Source organism: Neoarius graeffei, chromosome 1 (assembly GCF_027579695.1).
Source record: "Neoarius graeffei isolate fNeoGra1 chromosome 1, fNeoGra1.pri, whole genome shotgun sequence".
Lineage (NCBI taxonomy): Eukaryota > Metazoa > Chordata > Actinopteri > Siluriformes > Ariidae > Neoarius > Neoarius graeffei.
This window is the reverse complement of record NC_083569.1, coordinates 78,840,396-78,862,981: the sequence shown is the minus strand read 5'-3', so window position 1 is coordinate 78,862,981 and position 22,586 is coordinate 78,840,396. Positions and strand designations below refer to the sequence as shown.

Sequence of the window (22,586 nt, the reverse complement as noted above, 5' to 3'; positions counted from 1 at the left end):
TGTTTATTACAATCTAATGAAGATGAGAACACTTACGTGTGTTTTATATCACAGTCTAAATGCTTCCAGTATCATTGCTGAGGTTTAACACTGCAGACAGGCCTGTGGAGTCAAACAGACTAATCAGTAACACCTCATACTGTTACATGCGTGAACTGAATGATGTGATTTCTGACTGAAAAGGTTCAAAACACAGGAGGAAGAAAATGGCTGAATCTTCAACAAAACACAGAAGGAGCAGCATAGATCAACCACAGTTATGCAAGTTATGCAGCTCATACATGACCAGGGACGGACTGGGACCAAAAAACGGCCCTGGACTTTCCCCCCCAAATAGGCCCACTATACTATAGTATACTATACTATATAGTGCTATAGTAAAGTGCTATAGTGGTATATTGTCTGTCAAAACCCACACAGATGAACTATTTATGATTGTTTATTCAAGAACTCCACATTCCAAGAACTCCTTCATTCCACTTATGAATGGACTGGTTTCATCTGGCCTAGCAAATGCTAAACAAACTGTACAATACAGTGTGTGATTCTCCTCACAGTATGTAAGCCATTTATGGTTAGTACCATCTCTACAGCTGAACAATCTTTGTAGAGACAGGTTTTTGGGCTTTTGCTGGGGGTGGTAACTGAAAAACTGCTCCAGGCTGTAACTGTCTGAACTGGGGCGGCTGAAATATTGGGGCACTGATCCCTCATTCTGGCACTTTCCTGGACTCTCCCTGTCATCTTTTGAGCTGCCACTATTTTCAACCTGAATAAACAATTGAAAAGATGAAGTTGGATGCTAATGCTATTGTTGATTATATCTAAACTATGCAACGGCATCTAGGAAAACCCTTCACACTGTGCACGGACATGCTTGATTAACATTTGTTTAATAGTATTATTTGGAATGACAGCCTTTAAACCTGTACTTATACCTCAAAATTCTATTTTTAAAAACCAGCCAAAACTTTGGATAAACATAGCATTTGATACATAGGCTACAGACAAGAAGAACAAGACAGATTTGGAGGTTTTTCCTAAATCCCAATTACATTTTTAGCCTTTTAGGCTTATTCTGTGTAAGAATTAGCCTGCTTGACACATTTTATAGTTTAAATATTATGCTGATTTTTTTTGGTAGGTAAGCCTGACAAACAGATCTAAAATTAGGCTATTAACAAATTGCACAATACAATGCTGCTGTGATTAGTTATGATACCATTCAACCAATCATCCTTCAAACAACATTTGTAGCCTATTCCACCACGCACCGCAAAAAAGAAGACAAAGATAAATAGTGCCAAAACGGAAAACACTTCTACCCGTCAAACTTTTGGTTAATGATAGGCTAGAGCTTTGGTTCTTTTGAACATAAAGAGCCTAATCTGCATGAATTATGCAGAGGTGAACGTATGAAATCGCAGCCATTTGTGCTTGCCTATCTATTTATAATTGGCTTGCTTGGTAGTTACGTGTTTGTTTTGACAGCAATAAACCACATATTTCTCATCATCACACCACAAATCCAGTCAATAGAAGATTGGCCTACTATGAGAGGGGTCTATGAGTGGCCTTTACGTAACCCGTTATATGTCGTGGTCACTTACCGGTACCTCCTCCTCCGGTGAAATTCCCTCAGCTGCCTGCCCCTCATCATGACTATCATCATCAGCATGTGGTTGGTCAGGTTGGATGTCCACCTGGTTCTCAGTCTCACTCGGTGATAACATGACATGAACGTTACTGCTGCTGCTTGCAGTTACACTGCTGCCAAAAAGCTCTGTGAGCTTTCTATATTTTGAAGCATCTTCTTTAAGTGACTTCACTTTCTTTTGCCTTAACTTTTCCCATCCACCTTTCTCCTTATGTTTTCTGCTTGCCATCTTTCTGTTGACAGACACTAACGTTACTCTTCTTTGTTGGCTTTTAGGCCTATGGAATAATGATTGACGGATAAATTATCGTCTTAGCACCACCTGTTGTTAGTTGATAGACTGAAAATTTTGGTTATTGAACAGGGCCGACGGCCATAGACCAAACAGCCATTCTGGACTTTTCCAGACCACACAGATTGCCAGTCCACCCCTGCTTCACATCTTTGAGGTGAGAGAGGCGTTTAAGTAGCAGGGATAGTGATTAGTGGAATGAGAGACAGGTGTAATTAGAACTCAGGTGACAGAGGGCGCTGTGGATCTTGGGAGTTGTAGTTATTAGCGTACATGTTTGTAGTCCATCTCAAGCTGTCGCTCTCAACATTGTTACTGACAGATGGCTAAACTACAGCTCCACTAAATACTACTGTGTAATTCCACAAATCATAGTTACAAAAATTGTTTATCAAGCAATGCCTTTCACAATAAAGAGAAAAGATCGCTGTGATTAAATCTCATGTTTGCCAGTAATTTAGGCACAACTGAATATATGAAACGAAATTCAAGTATGTGATTGTGAAATGTAATTGTGAATCAGAATCAGCACAAATAATCAGGATAAAATGGTAGTGATCAGGTTACAATTTAATAAATGTTACAGACTTAATTTAATGGAACCTTACAACAATTTTAAAGGTAAACATGTATAATTTAACACAGAACAATGTATGATAATAAAAAAAGATAAATATACAGTGAGGTACAAAAGTCTGAGACCACATTAAAAATCTGTGAATCTGGACGTGAACATCAAAGTTTTGAATTTTTGCACGTTCCATATTTAAATTAATTAAAGAATGAAAAAAGTGTGACTTTGTGAAAGAAAAGTGTTATTGTTGGAGTGTTGCGCTGATACTGTACAAGAGGAATAAAGCACTCAAGCATGAACAGTTATGTGAAAATAATCAGCTCGGGGTGATAATGACTTTGTCAGTGATTATGAATGCAAGTGCTTCTGGGTTTTATTTCTGATGTAAGATCTACAGTAAATACCCTTGACTATAAAATTCATGAAAATATTCCACAAAAATGGTTTGACACAAACATTATATGACGCCACGACAAGTGCCTTTACACTTCAACTGTGAGTGAGTTTAGAATAAAAAACCTTTTTGGTATCAGTCCAGAAAAACGTAGAAATTCTGGTGTGTGATTTTCACACCTACACTACAAGATGCAGTGGACTGTATAGAGACAAGGTTGAAACAAATTCCAGTATTTCTACACAATTTAGAAAATAATGTTACACATTGTTTATATCAACCCTAGTTTCTGGTGACTCCAGCAGTCTCCTGTCTGAAGAGCAGCTGCTGTGTTCGATCTGTCTGGATGTGTTCACTGATCCACTCAGCACTCCATGTGGACACAACTTCTGTAAGAGCTGCCTTACACAGTGCTGGGAGAAGAGTCAACGCTGTCACTGTCCATTATGTAAAGAGAAATTCACCAAAAAACCTGAACTGAAGATTAATACAACACAGAGAGGTTGCAGATCACTTCAGGAAGAAACGTGGTCCTGAAAAACCTGAGGTTCTTTGTGATGCCTGCACTGGAGAGAAGCTGAAGGCCCTGAAATCCTGTCTGGATTGTGGACTGACTTTCTGTAAAACTCAATTAGAGCCTCATAATCATGTTTCCAAACTTAAGAAACACAAATTAATAAACCCTGTGGAGAACCTGGAGGACTACATATGCCAGAAACATGAGAGACCGCTGGAGCTGTTCTGTAGAGATGATCAGATGTGTGTGTGTCAGTTCTGCACTCAGACAGACCACAAGAATCACAACACTGTTCCTATAGAGGAGGAGAGCAGAGAGAGGAAGGTGAGAAACACTGATTAACATCAACTTTAGACATTATTATAGAAAATACAAATTAATTTATCCAGTGGTAGATCAGATTGGAAATTTCTCAGATAAAATTCCAGGACAAAGGTACAAAAGTATTAAAAATAATGTTAATTATTTATCTTCTGGTCTGTCCTCAGACTCCGCTGGGGAAAACACAGACAGATGTGCAGCAGATGATGCGGGACCGACTAGAAGATCCAAGAGATCAAACATTCAGTCGAGCTCAGCAAAGTGTGTGGAAAATAGTTTATGTATTGTTTGCTTGAATCTGTAGAAATGAACAATCCGCAATAAATATTAGTTCATTATTCAGTGTGATGTAAAGAAAGTGAAAATGTGTTGCTCCTTTAGAGAAGCACAGAGAAAGAGAAAGCAGACAGTGTTGAAGTCTTCACTGCTCTGATTCGCTCCATTGAGAGAAGTCAGGCTGAGCTGCTCGAGGTGATGGAGGAGAAGCAGAAAGCAGCAGAGAGGCAGGCTGAAGGACTCATTAAAGCGCTGGAGCAGGAAATCACTGTGCTAAAGAGGAGAGACACTGAGCTGGAGCAGCTCTCACACACTGAGGAGCATCTCCACCTCCTACAGGTCAGTGTTCCTCTCTCTGCTCACTGGCAATGCAGAACATCACAGAACAACACTCACCATGCTGAGGGATTTCTCCTCTCTCCTGCTCTACTGTAGATTTACTCCTCCATGTGCAGCCCTCCACACACCAAGAACTGGACTGAGATCAGTATTAACACTGATCTGAGTGGGGACGCTGTGAGGACAGCTCTGTCTCAGCTTCAGCAGACTCTGAATGAGAAACTCACTAAAACACTCAATGACAAGTTAAAGGAAGCAGGTGAGAAACTTTTATATATGATTTGATTTCTTGGCACAAGTCTATCATAATATTTAATAAATTTTCACTTTATTATTCAAATCCTGCAATAAAACCATCTGAAATCTAATGAAAGTGATGTTTTGTTGTAATTATTTTCCACAGAACTGAAGAGGATTCAGCAGTATGCAGGTACAGTGAGGTTTCGGTTTCCTCTCATATTAAAATGTACAGATCATCATTACACCACTGCATCATCAGACTTATTTTCATCTGTAGATCTCTCCAGCTAAAAGGAAGTCTTAAAGTGTCTCTCCATCCTCCTCACTACAGCTCCCTATTACTGCCCTGCACTAAAGCCCTTCAACCATTTTCTCCTTTAGAAAGACTGATCTTCCATTTCACTCAAAGTCATTCAGGAAACATGTGTGTTTGGACAGAATTTAACTTGATTCTTTATTTCACTGCCTGAGAATGAAACTCGTTTCCTCTCAAAGGTGGTAAATGTTGTTCTTGTGCTAAACAAAGAAGTCCAAGAGTTTTATACTCATGCAGTGAGAAAAAAATTTCTGAAAAATGCAGTGTCTTCATCATCGACTTAGGAGTAACATGTTCAGTGTAGGAAATGGGTGCCCGCCCCACCGCCCATCGCGGTCAGTTTGCAGCAAGGGTGGAATGAATTTATAAGTTGCCAGCCCCACGGGCGGTCCCTCTTTGAGGGGGTTCATTGTTCTCTCGATATTTCATCATATTGAAGGACTTTTCAAGACATTTTCACTGGATTCTGTTGGTTTGTTTACCGACGTGGGTGCGGCCATATTGTTTTCGCTTAGAAATGAAACGAGCGCTCTGATTGGCTGTTACTTCGGAGGTTCAGCCAATCAGAGAGCTCAATACACACAGCTCAGTGAAATCCACCCCAAGTCTCCCCAAGTCACATCTACCGTATATCTGTGACTTTGAAAACCAACGTCCTACCACATGAGTTTTCTCAAAATATCACATAAAATTGATTGTTAATTGTTCCAGATATCTGAAAATGTTGTATGACTATCTTGGGATAAAACCACCTGAACCAAAGACCTCTCGAAAACGAAAAAAAACTGAAGAAGAGAGAAAGAAAGCACAACAAAAATATGATAAAGATAAGAGAAGAACTGTTGTGGACAGTTGGAAGCAAGAGTTTGACTGGCTGGTATCCGATGACAACAAACAAACTATCTACTGTAAGGTGTGTAGAGCTGCATATGGGCCCTTGTCTCAATGAAAAACCCCAGATAGACAGGAAATATGCCAATGGAGCTTTTGTCACTGGTTCTATCAATCTGAAGCATGATGGTTTGGCTGATCTCAAGCAACATAGGTCACATATACATTTATATAAATAAACACCAGTAATAAATCATAAAACTAAATTGAATATATGAAATTACATGCATGATACAACATTACATGCATTGCCTCTTTTACAATTTTTCGAAAATTATGCGATATTATGGCGGATTATAGTTGAAATTGGGGCAGGCAACTTTTCAGCAGGGCAGGCAACTTTTCAGAGTTGCCTGCCCTGTGGTCTGGCTGATATTTTCCATGAATTTCCTACACTGACATGTTCTCTTTCAAAAGCTAAAGCTTGGAGTTCCTGTGGCAGCCACATGGAGTAGACGCAACGCACACGTGCTTCTGCTTGTTTCAAACTTTTTCACTCCTTCAACCATTTATTTCACAACCAAAGTATTGAAGAATTTGCGCAATTATTTTATTTCACTCGCACCAATTTAAAATGGCTTCAAAGAGTGGCAGAGGCGGAAAAAAGGATGATTCGTCGACTAGCTTAATGATGGAGGCTATCTCGGCGCTACTGAACCAGCACCGCGAGGCATTAGCTACAGACTTCAGGTCCTCTTTCAGCTTGCTGGAAAGGAAATTCGACCAAGTTCGGTCCACTGTAGAAGAACATGGCCAGCGTCTGAGTTCACTCGAGCTTGTTTCTGAGGACCTAAGCCAGCGCGTCAGTGAGCTGGAAAATGTCTGCTCCAGCCTCCATGAAAACAACTCCAAGCTAACCACTAAAGTCATCGATCTGGAAGAATGGAACAGACGGCAAAACCTACGCATCCTTGGCCTAGCGGAGACTACTGAAGGAGGGCGACCCACGGAATTCTTCTCTGATCTGCTGTGTGAGGTTTTCGGGAAGGAGATGCGTTCCTCCCCGCCGGAGATCGATAGAGCCCACCATTCACTGGCACTCAAACCGGCCCTGGGACAGAGACCACGGCCGGTCATTCTTCGGTTTCACCGTTACCAGATAAAAGATCTTCTGATTCGTGAGGCCAGACGGAGGGGAAAACTGAACTACCGTGGCCAGCAGATCCGTATTGTGGAGGATTACTGCCCAGAAGTTTTGAGCCAGCGCGCTGAATACAGGGAAGTAATGATGGAGCTTACAACCGAGGACTCAAGCCCTCACTACTGTACCCCGCTCGGCTCCGGATCACACTTTCCGGCGGGGAGAGGAAGTGGCTGCGATTGGCGGATGAGGCGGAGATATGTCGACAGCCTCCCAAGTGTTTCGCATACATCAGGGGTCGGCAACCCTAGGCACGCGTGCCACAACTGGCATGCCGAGGAATTTCCAGTGGCACACTGACGACGATACACAAACCTAATTATTCAACACATTAAAAATTTTCAAACGTCATCTTGAACAGTCATTGGCTGTTGCATGGCGAGCCTGCTCTTTTAGCATGACTACACAACAATATAGCACCCCCTCCCAGTGTTGCCAGATACTGCTGACGTTTTCCAGCCCAAAATATGTTCAAAACCCGCCAAAATGCACTTAAAACCACTCAATCTGGCAACACTGGCCCCTCCCCATATTTCTCACGAGACGGGCCCACTTGATGCAGCAGTTGCGCTAAGATGGCAAAGAAGCCGACAGTTCGGGCTTTCCTCTCCTCGTGGACCCAGAATATGGGTTCATTTCTCAGAGGGACCGTGCTGTGTGCACGTTGTGTTTTGAAAGTGTTGTGTGTCGAACATCCAGTGTTAAACGTCATTTCGAGGCAAAGCACGAAAAGACTTTCAAAGATCAGGCAGATAGGGACGAATCAATCTCACGTGCAGTGTGCGGATATGGGAAGCAAGCCCACACTTTAACAGTCTTTGCCTCAGCTAAAAACAATGCCACTGAAGCTAGCTATATAATTTCTCACTGCATAGCTAAACATGGAAAGCCATTCACAGACGGTGAATACATTAAGGAGGCCTTTCTCTCCGGCTCGGGTAGTCTTTTTGAGGGGCTGCCAAATAAAGAGACAAAATCAAGAATAAAAGACTTGCCCGTATCAGCCAGAACTGTTGAGCGACGAATTGGTGAAATGGCAGAAAACGTAAGGGTGCAGCAAACAACTGGCATAAAAGATGGAGCAGTATTTAGCATTGCGCTTGACTAGGGTGACCAGACGTCCCGGTTTTATCGGGACAGTCCCGATTTGGGGTTGTGTGTCCCGAGTCCCGACAAAAGTCTGTCGGGACACAGATATGTCCCGGTTTTTGCCACTCGCGATGTTTGCGACTGAGCAGCGTGGGCAGGGGCGCTGCTAGGGGCGGAAAAGTTAGGATGATTCTAAGGGCCTGGCACTGACAGGGGGGCCTGTGAGGGATATTAATATTATTTTAATAGTATTGCCTTGTGTAAGTTTTTGAAATAAAATATTTCATTTCATCTGTTAAAATATGCAAATTATACATGGCTATGTTTTGCTATAACATTTTTCTTGAATTATTTATGATATTGTCATTTCACCCCTCCACCCTTTTTACTAATGGTACAGTCTGATTCTGGGAGCGGGACACGTGAAATGTGTAGCTCCGTGTGTGCGCAGCTGGCAGTTTTTCTCCGTGTGCAACAGAGGTGAACATTCTAGAACAGGGGTGGGCAAACTTTTTGGCTCAGGGGCCACATTGACTTTTGAAATTTGCCAGGCGGGCCGGGCCAACACCAAATTCATACATATCGAACATAAACCGGAAAAGCTTTAGTGTTATTGTAAGGCCTTCACTGACAGAGACCCAAATGCAGATCAGATTGACATTTATTTTAGTTCTCAGTCAACAAAAGCAGAGCAGAAAAATGCTTGCAGTTCAATAGATTGGCACTGGATCCATCCAGAAAAGTAACACACACACACACACACACACACACACACACACACACACACACACACACACACACACGTGACAGTAAGAAAAGTAGCACACTTAATTCTTAAATTACATCTTTGAGCTGCCAGGATGAGTAGGATGCCAGTGTATTTGTATATTTGTATCATTTTATACATACAACTAAATTGCATATCATTAAATTGAACTAAATTACATATCAGTACATATCATTTTTGTACATTTCACTGAATTCGTAGATTTACACCTGAGTGTTTTTTTTTTTAACCATCCACTTCCAGCCTGCCAGTACAACCAACCACCATTAGTAGGAGAGGCACCACACCATTCCAAAATGTTTGCAGTTCAACAGTTTGGGTACCACACCATGCCAACATGTTTGCAGTTCAACAGTTTGGGTACCACACCATGCCAACATATTTGCAGTTCAATGGTTTGGCACTGGATCCATCCAGCCCACAAAATCAGACAAAACAGCTCAAGAAAGCAAAAAACTCCAAACTGGTTTTCAGGTTCAAAGTCACTCACTGAAATATTTCCAGTCCTCAAAAAATCAAAAACACAGGTTCCAAACAGGTTTTCATATTCCAAAAGGCCACTCATAGATCAGAATAACCTCCACAGGCAAAAGTCCAGGAACAGATATAAGCAGAAGCAAGGTCAGCTGCTCATAATACACCTATAATAGCAGACAGGGACATAAATGAGGGGCGGAGCAGACACCCAAAAGCACACGGTACTTAAAAACAAACACCAGCACTACAGCAGCCACCCACGACAACCAAAATTACTAAGAGTTATACTTTTTATATTATTATGTCTGTAAACATGTGACTACCATCTTATTACAGCTCCAACATAGTTTTAAAAAGAGAAAGTGTTAATACTCACATTCACTCAGCAACCGCTGAGCTGTATTCGTCCGTGCTTGCGCTGACTGGTTGTTAGCATAATTAGCATGCTTGGAGGAAAAGTGCCGTTTGATGTTATAAAACTGCAACGGTTTCTTTGCAAATAAGGCATACAGCCTTTGATCGGACTTCAGCAAAAAAATATTTAGTTGTCCATTCTTTATTGAATACCCTGCACTCACTGTCCACTTTTCTTTTTTTAGGACCACTCATTGTAAAGTTTTATCCTGTGTTCTCGAGATCATCAGTGGCACGGGTGCCAGAATGACTTCCATGGCACACGCTGCACCACTCTGCAAATGTAATCTCGCGTGAATACGCCTGACTGGAAAGACGGATCTCTAGAACACCTGTCTACGTGATAACACTGACGCTTATAGTTTATAGATCTGCTCAATCGTGTTTATATGATTGTCTTCCGCGGGCCGGATTAAAAACGCCAATGGGCCGGATGTGGCCCGCGGGCCGTAGTTTGCCCACCTCTGTTCTAGAAGTTGCTAAGCAGGAGCAGGTGTGATGAATTATGAAGTCCGGATATCACACTGTGTGTGAAAAAAAAAAATCACCTTTTTTCATAGGTATCTTTATTGTATAATTAAGTCTAGATGTTTTGCCATTGTTCATGTGTGGATTTGTTGATATTGTTAAGTATTTAACTTTAATATTTTGCACATTAGCTGTGGTCATAGATATCATTGCTATTGTTCATGTGTGGATTTATTGATACTGTTGCTAAGTATTGAACTTGAATATTTGAACATTTGCTGTGTTTTCTAATAAATGTGTGATGCCTAAAAGAAACCAAAAACACTTAGTGGATTTCTTGCAGTGCACTATGTAATTGTATCAAAAAACTAGTGTAGTTATTCATCAAGGCATACATTTGATCACATACAATAAGTCAATAAATGGAGGAAACAAAGGAATACATTTTGTAATCCTGATTATTGATGATGTTTGCTGGAGGGCTCTGGAGTATCCATAATGTGCATACAGAATGTTATAAATCCATACTGATACAGTGATGCATGCAATTTCTCTCAACACAAACATTTGGATTGAATGAACTCCATAGGCTACTGAGTGGCCTAATAATAGTTGCTCATAAAAGAAAAAATAATATATATATCTTCCATATATATCATGGAATTTTCATTTTAAGGCAACAGTCTATTCAGTCTAATTCTGAGAGTTCTGCATTTAAAATGTTCATATCCCAAATAATTGTATCACCTAAACTTGATAGGTAGCTGATCACATGCATAGTAAAGTAGAAGAGTAGAAGTGCCAGCCAAAAACAGACTTGAAATTCAGTTGCTTGAGCTTGAAAATTTTACTGGGGGGGGGCCCTAAATTGTAATCTTTCATAGGGCCCAAGATTTCTAGCGGCGCCCCTGAATGTGGGAATCATTAGCGGAGAAATGTCTGCATTTACTATTTTGATGAATTTACAGGAATTGCAAACTTTCCTGGTTACTGCCCCCTGGCCCTGTGGCATGGGTGTTTATTTAGCCACAACAATAAAATGAACATTAACTGGCGTGAATGTTCTTTGTCTAGCAGCAGTAATGCCGCAGCAATTATGCCAAAAAGAAAATGTACCTTTTCCAAAGATTTACAGGGCACCTACCCCTTCCTCCGAGAGGTGCAGAACAATGCGCACGAAGCCGACTGCACACACTGTAAGTGTTCCTTCTCTGTAGCCCACGGTGGTAACGCCGATATACAGGATCACATTAAAACTCTTCTTGTAAATATACGTAGGCTAATGCATTTTGTTTAGGGTGGGTGGATTGACAGTCGCCTTAGCTTTGTTCCTGTGCTTTGTTCTTGTACTGAGTTGGGTAGCCTATGTTGCAAATGATGTGCGCTCCTGTGGGGGCTTTCCTCGGGCTGTCGCCCCTCTCCTCCTTTATTGCTGTTTTGTTTGAGTGTATATTCTCAAATCACTTCTCTTTTTTGTTTCTGTTTAACATACCATTCTGACAGTTTATTGCTGTGTTGAACAGCTTGTTGCACCTTCCATTAAAGTGTTCACTTTTGTACACATCTTCTTGCTTTATTCATTCAGTTGTGGGGAATGGTTAGTAAGGTTGATTCTGACCGAGGCTATGTTGAGGTCACATATCTACTTTTTAAGTTCATGCTATAGTGCATACAATTTTAGAGATATAGCTGACATGTGCATATGCATTCTTCTTGGTGTTCTCACAAACAGGTGAAATAAATCAGTTTAAATTTGGCCTATGGACATAGCCTGGCCTATTCTCAGCCATTACAAAACCTGCTGTCTGACCATAATTTAACTGATCTATATACCACTATGCTACTAGATAACAACATGCCTGTTTGTTTTATTTCATGTGAGATGTTGATAAATGTGAGCTTCAACAAAATGATAAGAGCACCTCTCTGAGTGTCACGTTTACGTAAAAAAAAAAAAAAAAAAAGGTGTGCGTGCACGAGCATGGTCGCGCGCAAAAGTGTCCCGGTTTCAGACTAGGGAAATCTGGTCACCCTACGCTTGACGAAAGCGTAGATGTGAACGATGTGGCACGTTTGGCAGTGATGGCAAGATATTGTGATGTGACTGTGAGAGAGGAGCTCTGCTGTTTAAAGCCAATGAATCCTGCTGGGCATCTTTACCCGAAAAGTTCAACTGTATTCGCAATATCGCACTGGCTTTATTGTCAGTGTTCGGATCAACATATCTGTGTGAATAGATATTTTCACACATGAAGAATGTACTTTGCCCCTCCCGAAGTCGTCTGACAACGGGTCATTCGGAAGCATGCGTCCAACTCAAAGTGCCCAATTACCATCCCCACATCTCGGAGCTAAGTAAGGGGACGCAGGGCCAGGGATCACATTGACTGATAGGCAAAACATTTATTTTGTAACAAGGCTACTTCAAATTTGCAGTTTATTGTTAAGCCACTTTATGTAGGCTACTTGTCAATGTTCTCTGACACTCATTATTTAATTTTTTTCTGTCGTTTTATTATTCATCAGTTCCATTTCCATTAGGCTGCTACATCTTTATTGTGAATAACTTGGGCCTGTTACCTACTGAAAGATTTTGGATGTTATTTTGTGAATTTGTATAAGCTGCTTGCAATGTTGTTATCCAGTGTGTGTGTGGGGGGGGGGGGGGGGATCTTAAACCTTGTGTGTGAGGTTAATGGCATAAAACAAGTGCAATGGTGTTTTACATTTGCTCAGTGCATTAAATATGCATATCCGTCTAAAATGTGTGGTGTCTAATTACACATAGTTAACAACACCTATTGGAATGGCACACTAACAAGAAAATTTCTAATTGGCACTACATGGCAAAAAGGTTGCCGACCCCTGGCATACATCATAAAGGACTGCTTAGTGACTGTGGCTGACGGATTATTGTGGTTCTTAACTACTTTGTTTGGCTGCTGTCATACTTTGTTTTTCCCCTTATCTCTAGCGGCGAGGTCCTTCTGCCTCCGCCGTCAGAGTCAAGGTTACCATGACAACTCAAGCAGCGGCGGTGTGAGTATTTTCCTTTTCTTTAAACTTAACGGACTATTCTATCGTGGTAGGAATAACACTGTAAAGTTCACTGGTATTTTTTTTAAATAACCATTTATATGTGTAGTCTTCTGTACATTATTCAAGGCCACATACTGTACGAGACCCATTGGGGCGCTGCTTTTCCTCCTATAGGGTTGTGTTATTAAAAAGAGATGCTAACACAGGAGTGCAGTTTATGTTCTGAATAATAATGCGGGAGCTGAAGATGGTACTACAGGAAGAATTCTGTTAGGTGGATTATGGAAGTTTTGAAGAGCTTGCTGCTATGTTCTTTGGCAGCTGTCTTGTTGTGGGGGGTGGGTTTTTCAGAACCTACACTGTTTCGGAAGCCTGTAAAAGCCCTGGCCGCACACATACTTTCCGTGTTCTTTTGAGTTTATGATGTTATCTTGGGAGCGATACCTGGAGTATTGATACCACCTGTGCTTACCTACCCATCTTCTCTGTTAGGGAGAATGGCTAGTCCCTTAAATTTTCTGAGCTGGAATGTCATGGGTTTAAATCATCCTGTTAAAAGGAGAAAGTTTTTTTCACACATCAGGCAATTTGGAACAGCCGTTGCTTTTTTACAAGAAACACACATTCGTAGTTCTGACAATTCACGTCTGATGTCGCGGTGGGTGGGGCAGCATTTTCATTCTACTTTTCAGGCTAAGGCCAGAGGGGTCTCCATTCTTATTAACCACAATATTCCCTCATTCTCTCTCTCATTATCTCTAGCCGCTTTATCCTGTTCTACAGGGTCGCAGGCAAGCTGGAGCCTATCCCAGCTGACTACGGGCGAAAGGCGGGGTACACCCTGGACAAGTCGCCAGGTCATCACAGGGCTGACACATAGACACAGACAACCATTCACACTCACATTCACACCTACGCTCAATTTAGAGTCACCAGTTAACCTAACCTGCATGTCTTTGGACTGTGGGGGAAACCGGAGCACCTGGAGGAAACCCACGCGGACACGGGGAGAACATGCAAACTCCACACAGAAAGGCCCTCGCCGGCCCCGGGGCTCGAACCCAGGACCTTCTTGCTTTGAGGTGACAGCGCTAACCACTACACCACCGTGCCACCCACAATATTCCCTTTGAACACCATAACGTAATAGCAGATACAAATGGTCGCTATATTATTGTCTCAGGGAAATTGCATAATACTATGGTAGTTTGCCAATGTATATGCTCCGAACGTGGATGATGTGGGTTTTCTAAAAGGTTTCTTTTCCTCTCTTCCTGACCTGAGCTCATACTCTCTCATACTTGGTGGGGAGTTTAACTGTTGGCTCGATCCTGTGCTCGACCCATCTTCTTCTAACCCTGGTATAATGAGTAAATCTGCATCACTTATTCAGTCTTTCTTAGACAACTATGGAGTCACAGAAATATGGCAGTATCTCAATCCAAACAAGAGGGAGTATTCATTCTTTTCTCATTCCCATCATACCTACTCTAGGATTGACTATTTTCTTGTTGACAATCATCTGATTCCATTTGCCTGTTCCTGTGACTATCAGAGTATAGTGATATCTGACCATGCCCCAGTGGTATTGTCCATGACCCTTCCTGACCCTCCCTGTTGCAGAGAGACATTGGCGTTTTAACTCAACTTTACTGTCCAATAATGACTTCGTGAAATTTATGAAGGAGCAGATAACCTCTTTCTTTGATACAAATGCATCATCTGAAACCACCAGCCTGACCATTTGGGATGCTCTGAAAGTTTACCTAAGGGGACAAATTATTTATTTTAGCGCAAATATGAAAAAGAGAGCCCAGAAAGAATGGATAGCTCCATCTATTCAAATTAAAGAAGTGGATCAAAGATACGCTCAAATCAAGAACCCTGAACTATATAAAAAAACGTGGAACTCCAAACTAGATTCAATCTCCTCTCAACACATTCAATTGAACGCCAACTATTGCAGAGCAAAAGTCTGTTCTATGTTCATGGCAACAAATCTGGTAAAATGCTAGCCAATCAGCTGAAGGGATTTAAAGCAAAACAGCACATCACAAAAATCCAGATGGATGATGGTAACATCACCTCAGATTGCTCTAAAATCAATGACACATTTAGGAATTTTTACTCCCGACTTTACACTTCGGACCTCCCAAATGACAGTACGCTGATGGAAAATTTCCTAGATCATTTAGAGGTCCCCACACTTACCCATGATAATAAGACTAGGTTAGACGAGCCTATATCGCAGGGGGAGGTAGCTGCTGCTATCTCCTCATTGCAATCTGGAAATCCCCTGGACCTGATGGGTTCCCAGCGGAGTTTTTCAAAACATTTTCTTCATTACTTTCCCCTCATCTATGTTTAGTGTTATCAGATTCTTTCAAGCCAGGCAAACTCCCAGCAACACTGTATGAGGCATGCATCAGTCTTATCGTAAAGAAAGGTAAAGACCATCAACAGAGTGTTCCTCCTATAGGCCAATCTCCTTACTAAATGTTGATGCCAAAATTTTGGCAAAAGTTTTGGCCCGTAGATTAGAGGGTATATTACCAGAGATAATATCAGAGGATCAGACTGGCTTTGTAAAAAAAAACAACATTCTTATTTTAATATACGTCGTTTATTTGATATTTTGTACTCTCCTTCAGAGGCAATTCCGGAATGTGTCCTTTCTCTAGACGCAGAGAAAGTGTTTGACCATGTGGAGTGGAAATATTTATTTGCAGTTTTGGAAAAATTTGGTTTTGGCCCAAACTACATTAGGTGGGTTAAACTATTATATACGTGCCCAACTGCTTCTATCCTTACCAATTCTCAACGCTCTCAACATTTCAATCTTCATAGGGGAACCCGTCAAGGGTGTCTTTTAAGCCCATTTCTTTTCAATCTGACCATAGAGACTCTAGCAGTTGCATTTCGTAACTGCAAGGATATTTCAGGGATTTTGAGGAAAGGAATTGAACATAAAGTGTCTCTATACGCTGATGATCTTTTACTTTTTATATCAAACCCAGACACCTCTTTACCTGTAATGCTATCCTTACTCGCTCAATTTGACCAGGTTTCGGGATATAAACTAAATTTATACAAGAGTGAACTTTTTCCTGTGAATACAGAGGCACTTGCTTTAAAATATACCAGCCTCCCCTTTAAGATTGTGGAAAATAAATTTGTCTACCTTGGTGTTACAATTACAAGGAAACATAAGTGTCTCATCTCATCTCATTATCTCTAGCCGCTTTATCCTTCTACAGGGTTGCAGGCAAGCTGGAGCCCATCCCAGCTGACCACGGGCGAAAGGCGGGGTACACCCTGGACAAGTCGCCAGGTCATCACAGGGCTGACACATAGACACAGACAACCATTCACACTCACATTCACACCTACGGTCAATTTAGAGTCACCAGTTAACCTAACCTGCATGTCTTTGGACTGTGGGGGAAACCGGAGCACCCGGAGGAAACCCACATGGACACGGGGAGAACATGCAAACTCCGCACAGAAAGGCCCTCGCTGGCCACGGGGCTCAAACCCGGACCTTCTTGCTGTGAGGCGACAGCGCTAACCACTACACCACCGTGCCACCCATAAGTGTCTCTTTAAAGAAAATTTTTATACTCTACTAAATCATGTGAAAGAGCGCTTGATGCACTGGTCACCACTGTCTACATCCCTGGTGGGCCGGATCAACTCTGTTAAAATGAACATCCTCCCTAAATTTTTATCTCTTTCAATCTATACCAATCTTTATTCCCAAATCTTTCTTTGACTCATTGGACTCAATCATAGCGGCCTATATATGGAGGGGCAAGCGCCCTAGACTAAATAAAGTCCATCTTCAAAAATCCAAAAAAGATGGAGGTATGGCGCTGCCTAATTTCCGTCTTTACTACTGGGCTGCTAATATACGCTGCATTACTTTCTGGTCGCACTTTCTCGATCGAGCTGACTGTCCGACATGGGTGAGGATGGAGTTGAGTTCGGTCCGAAATGTTTCCATTTTGGCTCTGCTTGGGTCGCCGCTCCCTCTCCCCCCAGGTAAATGGACTGATAGTCCAACGGTTTGGCACACAATGAGGGTGTGGGCTCAGTTCAGGAAGCATTTCGGTTTACATGATTTCTCTCTCCTTAGTCCCATTCTGTCCAACCCTTTCTTTCAACCCTCTCTATCTGATTCTGCATTCCAAGAGTGGCACGGGAGGGGTATAGAGAAATTTAAAGATCTTTTCACTGGTAATAGCTTTGCATCATTCGCACAACTGTCTGAAACACTCATTTTTTCAGATACCTGCAGGCAAGACACTTTCTCCATTCTCAGATGGCTAGTTTCCCTGGGGCAACTACTGCGACTACCGCCGACATGTTACTTGGTCTGCATCCATCGCGCAAGGGGTTAATATTGGTCATTTATGACAAACTGATGGGCATAAAACAGGCTCCTCTGGACAAAATTAAAACTGGTTGGGAGCAGGATTTAAACTTTCGACTGTCAAACGATGTATGGGATTCCATTCTCAGGCTGGTAAATACAACATCTCTCTGTGCACGTCACTGCCTGTTGCAGTTTAAGGTGGTGCACAGGGTTCATATATCTAAAGCCAAATTATCTCATATGTACTCAGACGGTGATCCTTTATGTGATAAATGTAAGAGAGGTGAGGCCTCGCTTATTCACGTTTTGGACTTGTCCAAGCCTGGAAAGATACTGGAGAGATGTTTTCCAAACCTTGTCCCTTATTCTTAATCTTGAGCTAGAACCCAGTCCACTGATTGCCCTTTTTGGCACCACTGGTGAAGATGACACGCGCCTCACTCCAACCAAAAGCCACACGCTGTCCTTTGCCTCGCTTTTGGCTAGGCGTGCGATTTTGTTAAGGTGGAGGGATGCTGCCCCACCCACACATGCTCAGTGGTTAAGGGACATCATGTCGTGTCTAGACCTCGAAAAGATCCGCTATTCAGTTTGTGACTCGAGCAAGAAGTTCCAGAAGGTATGGGGACCTTTCCTGAAATACTCTGAGAACCTTAAGTTGGATTGAGATATCTGCCCCTCTTTCCTCTCCTTTCTTTTTTTTTCTTTTCTGTCAGTTACAGTGTCTGTATCAGTCATTGTCTAAATTTGCCGCCTCCTGATTATTTACCCTTTTTTTATCTATTCGTCCCGTTTGTGTGTTTATTTACTTATTTTACTTTTATTCTTATTATTTATTTATCTTGCGACTCAATTCTTGACTTCCAGCAGTTCCCTACAACATTCCAGGAATAATACTCCTCAGGAATCATGGCTTGTAGGTGTGGCTAGTGGGAGGGGAGGGACGTTTATGTTTATGTTAAATCACTCTGAAAAATTTACAATGTGTATGTATATGTGATGTGATACATGTCAAATTCAATAAAAATATTTGAGTAAAAAAAAAAAGCTAAAGCTGACCAGATATTTATCATGAGAGACACTCACTAAATTATTTTGTCCATCAGGATCAAGTTTTTCCCCAAATGTTTTTCTCTCATGTTCTGTGACTTTCAATAATTTCCTGAAGAACAAAAATTACAAATGCAAATAAATCACAAAAGGTTCAGAAAGAAAACATTTTACTGTATATTTCTCATCTTTGAAAAGCTCCTGCCATAAACTGAACAAGTTTTTTTTTCTTTTTTCATGGAATAATTTAAAAATGTTTAATTATTTGATCTTCAACAAATCCTCTTATAAATCCAAATGAATCTAATCCACTGGATGTTGATTTTTTATTTTTTTTTTATTTTAATGGTTTATTTAATAGGGACCATGCATATTGATGAACATTGTTGTATAAGAATACAGCATGTAAATATGCCAGAATTAGTAAAATAACTACTTTTCATCTGCAGTCCCCAGGCAGGTAACATAAAACAAAGCATAAAAAAGACAGCTAAACATTCATCCAGCACTCACTCACTATAATGATGACAAACATTGCCACAAATACACAAAACAAACAAACAAACAAACAAAAAAGACAAGCACATTAATACTCATTCACCTGTACATTGACATTTAAATGGTGAAATATTTGGCAATTAATAGTGAGTGCATCTCTGGTTTTCTAGGAGCCACTGTTTTAAATGAGTTTTGAAAGTGTTGTATGTTGGACACTCTCTTATTGGGATGGGCAAAGTATTCCAGAAATTACCTCCTATTACTGACAATACATTTTGCCCAAAAGAGGTGCGTCTAAATGGAATTATACAGTCCCGTTTTACAGAGGCCCGTGTGCTACCTCCACTTTCAAGTCTTCTAAAAAAGCCATGCAGTGGAGGGGGTGCAAGATTGTATAACACTTTGTACAAAAAAAACAAACATACTTGAAGTTTTTAAAATTCTCAAAACTTAACAGTTTGTGCCTCTCTAGAATGCTGCAGTGATGAAATGACAGAGGCTTTTTATCTAATATTTTTATAGCTTTCTTAAAAAGGGATTCAATACCCTTAAGCGCGGTTATGTTAGTTAGTGACCAATTCGTAAAACAATACTCAATATGTGAAAAAATCATAGTGTGTAAAAACAGCTTGGCAGCTTTTGTGTCAAGATATGGTCTAACTTGTTTAAAATTCTGCAGGTTGAATTTGACTTTGCTTACAACCTTTTTTACATGACTTAAATGTTAGGGTTGAATCATAAATCACTCCTAAATATTTAAATTCGTTAACAATATCAAGCTCCTGCCCTCTAAGGAAAACATTAGAGTGTGACACCTTCATGTTTTGCTTAGAGAAAACCATGCAGACTGTCTTTTTCGTATTGAGATATAGACATGACTTAGTCAGCCAGTCATCAATATGAGACATTGCAGACGTAAGTGTAGTGGCTATCTGTTGATAGTTCTTGGCATGTGTAAAAATTACAGCGTCATCTGCATACAGCTGAACATCAACATCTTTACATACGTCTGGTAAGTCATTTATATACAGTGTGAACAGGATTGGACCAAGTATGGATCCTTGAGGGACCCCTACTGGACAGTCACAGGGTGATGATTTTGAGTCATTAACACGAACACATTGTTTTCGGTCAGACAAGTATGATTTTATCCAGTGTAGAGCTTGCTCAGAGAAATTAAAATATGATAACTTGGATTAAAGAATGTTATGATTAACAGTGTCAAAAGCTCGTTTTAAGTCTAGGAAGACAGCGCCAACATAAGAGCTCCTATCGAGGTAACCTTTGACCTTTTCTAAGAACAAACAGTTGGCCGATTCCGTTGAGTGGTGGGTCCTGAACCCAAATTGCATAGGGTGGAGTGTATTTTTACTTTTATTGAGATGTTGAATCATTAATTTAACCACCCATTTTTCTAATATTTTTGATACAACAGGCAAAATACTGATTGGCCGATAATTGGCCATATCTGATCTATCACCTGATTTAAAAATGGGTGTGACCAGGGTCATTTTCCATGCTGATGGCACCACAGATTGTTTTAAGGACAAATTTATCAAACATGTAATAGGCTGTACAAGGATATCTTTGTGCCTTTTTAAAAAATTTGTATCAAGGCCATAGAAATCCATGGCCTTGGAATTTTTTAAGGCACTAATGGTGTTAGCTACGTCTGTTTCAGTTATTTGTTGCAAATGGAAGACTGGTTGTGCATAATTAATGGAGCAAATGGGGTAATTAGGAGGATTAAAAAGTTGGGTTATTTCAAAAACAGAATTAAAAAAGGTGTTTAACTCTAATGCTATAATGGTTGGATCTGTGACTAGAGCAATGTTTATTTTCAACTCCTAATTCTTTATTGCAAAGATTCTGTTTCCTACCAATAAGCTTGTTTAAGGTCTGCCATATCTTTAGCCCATTTCCTCTTGCCTCTTTAATGGTATTAATGAAGAAGTTGCCTTTAGCTAATCTTAACTTTTTTATAACTTTGTTTCTTAGTGAAGTAAATTTGTCTATGTATAATAAGACGAGATTTTAGCGACAGTTTCAGTGATTGGTCTCTTTCCTTCATGAGTTCTCTACATTCTTCATTAAGCCATGGCACAGTATCCCTAATTTTCCTTTTACTCCTCTTTTTCAAAAATGGTTCCATAGTTTTCTTAATTGTTAAAGTGAACTGATCACAGTCATTCTCCATGTCTCCAGAGAGGACCTTATCCCATTCAACTTCTCTTAGTACTGCCCCAAGATTTTGCTGTTGGTTAATTGGAACTGATTCGAAATTACATGTGGATGCGGTTGAAGAGTGGAAACGATGCTTTTTTAACTTCCTAGCAAAGAGAATTATATTATGGTCTGACAGCCCTGTTATTAAATTAAATGTCTTAGTAATTCTTTCTGGTCTATTTGTGAATAACAAATCTATTTTAGTTTCTGAATGATTAGTTACTCTTGTGGGTTGTTCAATTAACTGTGTAAGATTAAAATAGTCTGTAATGTTTTTAAGCTTTTTTCTTCCACCCTTATCACTCCAACTGACATTAAAATCACCCATCAAAATAACCTCTTTGTTAAGATCATAGTTATGTAGGAGCTTTTTTAACTGATCATAAAACTCAGGTTTTGCTGAAGGCTTTCGATACATACAAATGAGTGAGAGAGTCATTTCAGGTGAGAGTATGATGTTGACCCCAACACATTCAATATCAGTTTGCCATTCAATCTGTTTACATTTAATAGCGCTTTTCACATATAATAAAACCCCCCTCCCCTCCCATTGTCTCTGTCGTTCCTAAAAACATCATATCCTGGCATGGTAATAAGGGCCTCTGGAGAGGAACGGGTTAACCAGGTCTCCGTCAGTCCAAGAAAATCGATATTGGAGTTTATAAGCAAGTTTTCCAGTTGTTCGCGTTTAGTTGACATACTCCGGATGTTTAAATGTCCACCAAACAGCCCTTTAACTTTACATCGAGAGTCCCATACAGTTCGAGCCTGATTAAGCGTTTGAAAAAATTTTGCAGTGCGATGTTTTTTCATCACGGGATTTCTAGGTCTGATTATGGGCATAGTCTGTCAGTTTTCCATCATGATGACCTGGCGTGTTTTGGGACTCACCACCACTGGAGATGTTGAGCTCAGTATTCCACTCTTGCGACGAGATGGCCTCCCCAGAGTTTGTAGAGTTGGACGCAGCTCCCGGCCGCAGACACTCCAGACCTTTAGCCAGCGCTGCCTCCCGCAGCCCTTGACCAGTGCCACTCGACAACGCCACCCCAGCGGGCCCCGTCGAGCAGCCACCCATAAGAGCCAAAGACCAGACAATCGGCACAGACGGCCACGGCAGTACAGGGAGTGAGTAAAGACAGGTCACTGATTGTGTAGCGTAGACAGACTGACCTGGCAGCGCCAGCAGTAGTAGTGTTGCAAGG

The 22,586-nt window shown here is 40.9% G+C and overlaps 1 pseudogene; it reads left to right on the top strand.

Annotated features, from left to right (window-relative positions):
* Positions 1 to 206: 206 nt before the first annotated feature.
* The window catches only part of LOC132888924 (E3 ubiquitin-protein ligase TRIM68-like), a 28,579-nt pseudogene continuing 6,199 nt past the window's right edge, over positions 207 to 22,586 (top strand).